Genomic DNA, 9110 nt, shown 5'->3' with positions numbered 1-9110 from the left:
GGCAGTGTACCATAAGCATACTCCTGAGAAATGAAAGGTTTGCCTTTCTTATGGAGTGTGGGTAGAGGATAACTAAGAAAAGGGGAAAAGGGAGATGACCAGAAGGAACCAACTGGACATCAGGTGTTCTGAAATAGATACTTTATTTTTTGGCTATACTGCAAGGCATGCTCAGGCTCTTTGTTCCTGGACCAGAGATTGAACCTGTGCCTCCTGCAGTAGAAGCACAGAGTCTTCACCACTGGGCAGTCGGGAAAGTCCCAGAAGCAGATACTTTTAGACAGGGGTTAATCGGTGATCTGAAAGTAGATTCTACCAGATTACCCCTTCTTCCAAACACTAAAGGCCTTCCAAATCCCATACCTCACTTTGTAGATCAATTGATTGGGTGCTGAAAAAGACTTTTCCCTGTCAAGTTAGCTATCAACTCTAAGGGAAAGTGCCCCTACTAAGCCAATTTAAAAATTTCTTCTTGGTGGACAGGAATATTCAATAGGGAAAGAACATGGTTAGAATGAATCACTGTTTTAAAAAGACTTGATGGAAGCTAACTTGATACCATAGTGATGGAATCACCATTATCCACTTTAAGAAGTATACTCAAACTCTCCTAGAATATTTAGAAATACTTTTTATACCCATTGTTAGGTAGACTAGATACAAATAGAATGTTGGTAAAGATCAACAGATGCTTGACTGACAGTCACATAGGTCAGTAGGTGACTGATTTCTAATTAGTCCCATTGAAAAAAATTTTTCTGCAGCGTTTTATCAAGAATACTAGTTTTTTGTTTTTGGTTTTTGTGTTTTTTTTTTTTTTTCCAAAGAGGAGGTTGTGAATTAAATGCCAAAAGATTTGGTCCCAAGCTAGGTTTAGGACATTTTTTTTCTTTTCAGATTAATGCATTCTGAAGGGAGAGGAGTTGAGCCTGGGCCATTATCCCATTGATTAAGAAGTCTTTCCTGGGGTCCTCTTGATCCTAGATGCTTTCGACACCATGTATGTAAAGACACTGTTCGGAGGTCTGCTGTGCCCTTGCCTTCTCCTACCAGTTTGTAGCAAATCTCTCCTGAAACACTTACAGAGCCCTCACTGCATTACTTACTCTATTTTTTGATGTTGCTTCTAGTATACTAAAGCATTTATACTCACATTTATCCTCCTGATGACTTGTGGAAGACAGGTCAAGTATTATTCCCATGATGCAAATATACATACTGGGTTTATAAAGGGATATGTGGCTTTTCTCAGCACACTCCACATGTTAGCTGCAGATCTTGTACCTGATAAAGCAATTTTTTCTATGTATATTGGCTGCTTCCTTTTTCCAGTCATTTTATAGAAGGCTCTAAAGATTGGAAAACTTGCTGTAAAGTGGTCATATAAAAATTAAGATAAATATGCTCATAAATGCTTAGTAGAGTACATTGTTCTTAGCAGGCCCCCAGCTTTTTTAAAAAGAAAAAAGATGTATTTGAATTTTGAATCTGCTTTTCTTCATTTTATGGATTAAAAAAATTATTCAGTATTTTTGGGGGCACTTATTATTTGCCAGGCATCACGCCAGCCCTGGGAATAAATCTAACAATGAAGAAAACACAAAAAACATTTTTTTGCATGGACTGTACATCCTAGAGGAGGGAAGATAGAAAATAAGCAAATCTGACATACAGTATTGATCTTAACAAGTATCTCTTTTTAACTTTTTTATGTTGTAGGTATCCTTGAGGGTCTTTCCCAGAATAATATAACACATATGCATAACATTTTAACATGCCTTGAAATCATCCTTACAACACTTTAAGTTCATTATTTCTGTTCTCAGTTTTTCTTTTTACTGATAAGACAGTAAAGTTGAAAAAAGCAAAGTGAAAATCATCCAATATCACAACTAGTTGGCTTCCCTGGTGGCTTAGCATTAAAGAATCTGCCTGCAGTGCAGGAGATGTGGGAGACTTGAGTTTGATCCCTGGGTCAGGAAGATGCCCTGGAGAAGGAAATGGTGACCCCCTCCAGTATTTTTGCCTGGGAAATCCTGTGGACAGAGGAGCCTGGCAAGCTACAATCCTTGGGGTCACAGAGTCGGACACAACTGAGCGACTAAACAACAAAGCTGCTAGATTGTTAAACTCCCAGTTTAGTCCATGAAGTGTCTCCTGCTTTATGTCTGTGTGTGTGTATACTGCTTTTATTTATGTAGAACACCTCCCCACCTAGCTTATGTGGCTAAGTGTAGCTCCTTTTCCCATTTCCTGACCCATAACAACATAAATAATATCCCAAGTATTCCAAATGTCTTAGAAATTTTTCAATGAGGAGAACTCAGGCTGGGAAGATTTTCTTGCAGACCTGGTAGGGACTAACAGTGCCTTTGAATGTCTGTGTACAGACACCAGAGGGGTTGGTAGTGGGAAAGGCCTTGTCCCAGTTTCAACAGGGACCCTCACCAACCCACCCAGTGATTTCCTCTTTGGACATTTTATACAAAAACTTCCAAGATAAACTTGTCAGTTTCAGGAAAATATTCATTGTGGCAACTTATCTTCCCAGCCACACTTCCGTCACAGATGTCTCAACTTTCAGTACTATGAAATAACCAAGAATTTTAGGTAGTAATCGGAATGAGTGTGTAATTTTCAAAATTGGGTGCTGTGTAAAGGTTTTGATTTGCATGCAAGATTTTCTAATAAAATCTATCTAGCTTTTAAAACCTTCAAAACTTACCAACTCCACCTCCTACAAAACACTGATATTTACTGAAATTTTAGGCTGCTTTCTATTGTTGCTCTCTTAAAGACAAAGAAAACCTACTTTTTTCCATTAGAAGTTCCCCGTAATGTTATATTGTGAGAAGAATTGTATCCTCTTCTCTCTTAACCAGTGAAAAGCCCTTTCTTCCATATTCCCCATCCCCACCTCCATTTCTGGGTATTTCTAGCCTACTTTTCCATCTGTGTGCCTTGTTACTATGGTGATGGGCACCATAGAAATGGAGAACAAAGCGGATGTAATAAGCATCTCCTACATGGTTCACAGTGCTAAAAAGGGATCTAGGTTTTTTCAGGCTTGTTCTTTATTGGTAGTAGAACTGGACCAACCCAACTGGGAGAGGGCACTGGGGTTATGAGCTGATTCAGGCCCTGCTTTTCTCATTGTTCTCCTCTTCCCCAGACCTTTCTTTACCCAGAATCATGAAAGTGAACAAAGAGTAATGGGGGCTTGTGGAGGGGATGTAGTACAGAAATTAATGTCATAGAGTCACCACATTGCGGAAGACAAATCTACTGAAGCATATTACATGAGAGGGAATCATGAACTGGTTTTAAGGTTTAGCAGTCATCAATCCTATTACCTGAGTTAGTATTGTTCAACTTTACCTCACATTAGAGATTTGCTAGCCTAGATTTTCCTGCCTTCAAGATGCTTAGCCTGTATTAGACTTTTTAAAAAAAAAATGAATACAAATTTATCTTAATTACTGATAGCTTGCAGTATTTGGTCCCATCTGTTTGAATTTTTTAAAATCAGAGGTTAAACTAATGTGTACTTATTTTGCTTGTTTTATAATTACAATTAAATACTTCCCCTGCATTGTGGAAATTAGTATTTTCCGTAAAATCTGGGAGAAGGTGCCCACAGGTATTTACTTTTATTTTTAATTGGAGGATAATTGCTCTCCAGTGTGTGTTGGTTTCTTCCAGACAACAGTGTGAATCAGCTGTCAGTATACATGTATCCCCTCCCTCTTGGGCTTCCCTTTAACCCTTCCACATGCATGATCATTCTTTAATACATCTTCTTGTATCAGATTCTTGGACAACCATAATGAAATACCCAAAGATTAAATAAAATATTCCAGTTAATCAGTTTCATCTTCTGGATGGTTATTTCTAAATTTTTTAAAATTATGTTTTAAGTTTTACATTGCTCATATTTTATGTCCGTGTTTTATGTACAAGGGAAAAAACTTAGCACAGTGCTTTAGTATATAAAGTCATAGAACATGAATCAAATTTGGAGCTAACAAAGATGAACATTCTGTTTCTGTGTTCTCTTGTAGCACGAAGGCCTGAAGTTCTTTTCGACTCTAAATTCTTGTTTCTTTGGTCACATGGCTCCTTCCTTTTTGCCTGATGAAATAGTATTTTGCCAATTTTCTCTTCTATAATGGCTCTTATACTGATGTGAAAACAAGCTCGAAATCAACCTCACACTGTGTGTGTTTTAAGTATAGACCGAGTGTAGCCCTCCTGCCAAAGTCAGCTCTTCCCCTTTGTGTCGTGAGCAGAAGAGTGAGAGCACCAGAGACTAGAGCGGGAGCTGGAACTTTGAAAATCATAGCTTCTGCTGCAGCAAAATGCATCTGTTAAAACCTAACCCTTAAGGTGATGGTGTTGGGGGAGACGGGTGAGAGGTAATTAAGTCCCAGGAGTAGAACCTCCAAGAATGGGAGTTGTGCCTTTGTGAAAGCGACCCCGGAGAACGCCCTTGCCCCTCCCGCCACGCACAGACGCAGAAGCAGTCCTCTGCGAACCAGCAGGTGAGCTCGCACCAGACACTGACTCTTCTGGCTCTTGATATTGGACTCCTCAGCTTCTAAAGCTGTGAGAAATAAGTGCTTATTGATTAAGCCTCCCCATCTTTGGGATAGCAGCCCAGATGGATTAAGGCAGCTTCAAAACCTGAGTGTCTTCTGACTAGAAACAAGAGAAGACTTGGGAGAAGTAGTGTGGGTTCTGTGGGAAGGATAATGACTTTTTGCAGAGGAGAGGTCTGTGGAAACCAGGTAGTCCCTCCACACAGGACAGCTCCTTGTTTCCCAGGAGGCTTGAGAACTGTGGGCACGTTGGATTGGTTTTGTGGGCAGAACAGAGCTTGTGTTTGCCAGGAGTTTCTGCCTTCATGGGCAGTTGTTCTCTGATGCCTCCTGGGAGGAGGGAGTATCCATTGCATTTGATATTATCATCAGTGAGAAGGTAGAAAGTAGGCCAGCTAAACTATTTCTATTTTTACAGTCAAGCTGGCGTTCTGAGACACTGTGTCACTTGGCTCCCAGTTAAGGAAGATGTTAGGCAGGACGGGAGTTCACTCTCCTTAGGCATTTTGCTGACCTCTGCTGCTCCACTCATGACTGAAGGAAGAGGTGAATGAATGAATGGGTGTTCAGTCTGCTGGTCATTTTATTGAGTTGTCAGTCAGTCAGTTCAGTCGCTTAGTCGTGTCTGACTCTTTGCGATCCCATGGAGTGCAGCACACCAGGCCTCCCTGTCCATCATCAACTCCTGGAGCTTGCTTAAACTCATGTCCATCGAGTTAGTGATGCCATCCAACCATCTCATCCTTTGTCGCCCCCTTCTCCTCCTGCCTTCTTTCCCAGAATCAGGGTCTTTTCCAATAAGTCAGTTCTTCCCATCAGGTGGCCAAAGTATTGGAGTTTCAGCTTTAGCATCAGTCCTTCCAGTGACTATTCAGGACTGATTTCCTTTAGGATGGACTGGTTGGATCTCCTTGGAGTCCAAGGGACTCTCAAGAGCCTTCCCCAACACCACAGTTCAAAAGCATCAATTCTTCGGCGCTCAGCTTTCTTTATAGTCCAACTCTCACATCCATACATAACTTCTGGAAAAGCCATAGCTTTAACTAGACAGACTTGTCAGCAAAGTAATGCCTCTGCTTTTTAAGAGGCTGTCTAGGTTAATGCTGAGCTACTTCTTATTCCCCTGAAAGATGTCTTTGAAGATTATGCACATTCTGGCTGGTCTTCTGAGTTTGCCAGTTGTGCTGACATAGATAAATTCCGTAATTCTGTCTCAGTTGCCTCATCTGTAAAGTGGAGATAGCCTCATGGTGTTGTTGGGAGCATGAATAAGTTCATTGATATGAAGGGCTTAGTGTAGAATATGTAACATATGGTTATCTTTGGTGAGCATCAGCTTCCATGACTGAGTGTTAACAATATGCTGAGTGAATTTGACTGCTTTCAGCCTCACACCAGCTACTTATAAGGGCTTCACAGAACACTGGGCTTGTTTTCTCTTATCTACCTAGGAGGAGCTATTAGGGCCAGTCCCACTTCATTTGTCTTTTGATGATTTATAATAAGTTGTTTCAGCTAACTAGGCTTTAGATGGACTTTTTTCTGGTTATTTTTAGATTCAAATTACTTAAGCCTCGAAGATTAGGCTTTTGGATAGTTATTGATTGTACAGGAACACTACAGACAAAGAATTTGTACAAAAAACACTACAGTGTTAGAAGAATTTATAGCTGTCCCAGGAGCAAATTGGAAAAGCCTTTGTGTTAGCCTGAAATTTGTTCAATCTTCACATTCTCTGAAATTCAGCCTTGAATTATTCAGCAAATGAACATGTAAAAAAATTATGGTCCGTCACATTTTTAATGCATATTTTTTGTGATGTGTAGACTTTAACTTTGAAAAGTCTTTCATGATAATTGATCAGCATGGGTAGCAATACTGAAAGCCACATAAGTCTAGATGATATAAAATCCCCATTGCTATATGTTAGAAGCCTTGGAACTCCTTTGTTTCTTGTCTTGTTGTATGAAAGTGACTAAATCAATGACTGGTAGTTTCCTTAAAGCATCTAGATAAGAGAAAGTTTATTCTAACAATATGATCTCATTTTTGAAAAATGATTTTTGTTTGTTTTCTTCAATCTATCGGTGTGTGTGTGAACAGAGAATGAGTTGTAAGGATGCAGAGAGTTACTTGATGTGTGCAGTAGAGGATGATGAGAGGGGAAAGAGAATAGAGGAAGGAAACCATTCTGTAGTTCTCCCTTTTGATTTTGTGTTTTTCCTCTCAAGTGAAGGCCTCAGAGATGTCACACATAGTGCAGTCTTACAAAAAAAAATAAATTCTTTCTGAAAACATTTTGCTTCTTAATGAGATTTATTTTGGTGCTTTGTTGTCATTGTGCTGGGAATTTTGCAATGTTCTCTGTATATTTTTGTGATTTTTGACCTAATAATCTCATTTGGGTTTACCACGCTTAGCAGCTGTTGTTTTTACCAACTATTGCTAAATTGTGTTAATGTTCAAAGTTGAAAAATGCTGTTTTCTACATTGGCCTAGATTATCCAGAGTTTTATAAAATTTAAGCCTTTTCCTCATTCCTTGTACTTTTCATCTAGTTGCAAGAAAACTTATAGTATTAATATTCTAATGGATGGTTTAGATAGGCTGAAGCTGTCTCTCCCAGGGCTCCAATGATAGCTTGCAGTGTCATTTTTAGAACAGTATTTTTTTTTTTTATAAAGCTGTCTATACTCTTTTTTACTGGAGGAGGGAGAGACCTTGATTCTATTGTAATTTAAGTAGTGTTTAGTGTAATGTGATAAGTGTTTGCCGTTTGATAGTAATGATTATTCTCTGGCAAAGCAAAAGGAAAATTTGAGAAGTCAAAGGCTTTGAAAATGTCCTAGAAGAGAATAAACTCAGAATTATAGTCATTTTACTGGATTATTCTGCAATTTTATTTGAAAGAGGGCATCAAATGTTGAATTTTGACTTTTAAGTAACAAGACTTTTTCTTAAGTAGCTGACAATACATCTTGCTTCCTTTGCAGTCTGTTTTTAGAGATCCTTCAATGTGTCTGTTTTAATTATAAAGCAGTGGTGGGGGGTTGGGTTTTTTGGTTTAGTTGGTTGTTTTTGTCTTGGTTTTTGTTTCTTTTATGGCTGTGCTGCTCAGCATGGAGGATCCTAGTTCCTCGACCAGGGATTAAACCCATGCCCCCTGCAATGGAAGGGGAGTCTTCCATTGGAAGTCTTAACAATGGAGTCTTAACCACTGTACTGCCAGGTCCCAAGGCAGTGGTTTTTGCAACTAGACTCTAGGTATGCTCTTAAATTCCCCCAGGGGTTAACTTTGTTAGTTCTGAATCTCATCTGACTTCTGCTTTTCACATTCCCATTTCCCCTTTTGAGAGCTTAAATCTCTTCTCATATATTCAAGATCTAAAGCAATAGTTCTTGTTATCAAGTCAGATGGCCAGGTAATGATGTGTGTCAACAACATGCTTTGTAATTACAAAGCCATCTTTGCATATATAATTGCATTTGATTCTGACAGTTCCAGGTGGCTCAGAGGTAAAGAATCCACCTGCCAATGCAAGAGACACAGGAGATGCAGTTTCATCCCTGGGTGGGGAGGATCCCCTGGAGAAGGAGATGGAAACCCACTCTAGAATTCTTGCCTGGGAAATCCCATGGGCGGAGGAGCCTGGTGGGCTACAGCCCTTGAGGTTGCGAAGAGTCAAACATGACTGAGCATGTACGCATGCATGTCTGACAGTCTAGTGAGCAGAAGAGAGAGAAAATGGCTATAGGTGATTCCTATTTTATGGGAAAACTTCAAGAAGTCACTCAGTATACCCCAGAATAACATACAAACAGTAGGACCAGAACAAGAACTAGTTCTTTTAGCTCCATGTCTAGTGTTCTTTCTGGCTTATCATACTTCGTGGGCACACCCTGTTCTATGCCATGAGATGTTTGCCATACAAGTAATTGAGTCAATATTTTTATAAACTTTCTGAAACCAGGTTGTTACTTAGTTCGCTTCCTACTGAGCATCATCATTTCACTGTCAGTGCAGAGCAGTCTCCTGCTTTGCAAGCTAATGACATTGTGAGCATACAGCTTAGGAGGTCAGGAACAACAGGACAATAATAAGAGAGATGCCCAAGGAGACATAAACTAAGTCACAGGTTCAGCGGAGAAACAGTGTAGGAAGAGAGACCCAAGCGAGCCTGGTCGGATGAGATAGAATTTGGAAAGGTGAAGGGAGTGGAAGAGAAATATCTGACCAGAGATGTACAGGACAGAACTGAAAGACTGTATATTTCAGTATACAGTACTGAAATAATTGTGGGTGAAATGATGTCCAGGATTTGCTCCAAAATTAATCCTGAGCATGGGTGTGATAAGAGTTTGTTAATTGTTGAAACTAAGTGGGAGAGTCCATGGGGCTTCCTTGTACTATTATTTGTACTTTTGTATGTATTAGGGATTTTTCATAAAATTTCATAAAAATTCATAAAAATTTCATAAAAATTTAAAAAGCTTAAAATATAACAATGGTAT

This window comes from Odocoileus virginianus, chromosome 5, assembly GCF_023699985.2.
Source record: "Odocoileus virginianus isolate 20LAN1187 ecotype Illinois chromosome 5, Ovbor_1.2, whole genome shotgun sequence".
Lineage (NCBI taxonomy): Eukaryota > Metazoa > Chordata > Mammalia > Artiodactyla > Cervidae > Odocoileus > Odocoileus virginianus.
The sequence above is the reverse complement of the archived record's forward strand: the minus strand, read 5'-3'. Positions refer to the sequence as shown.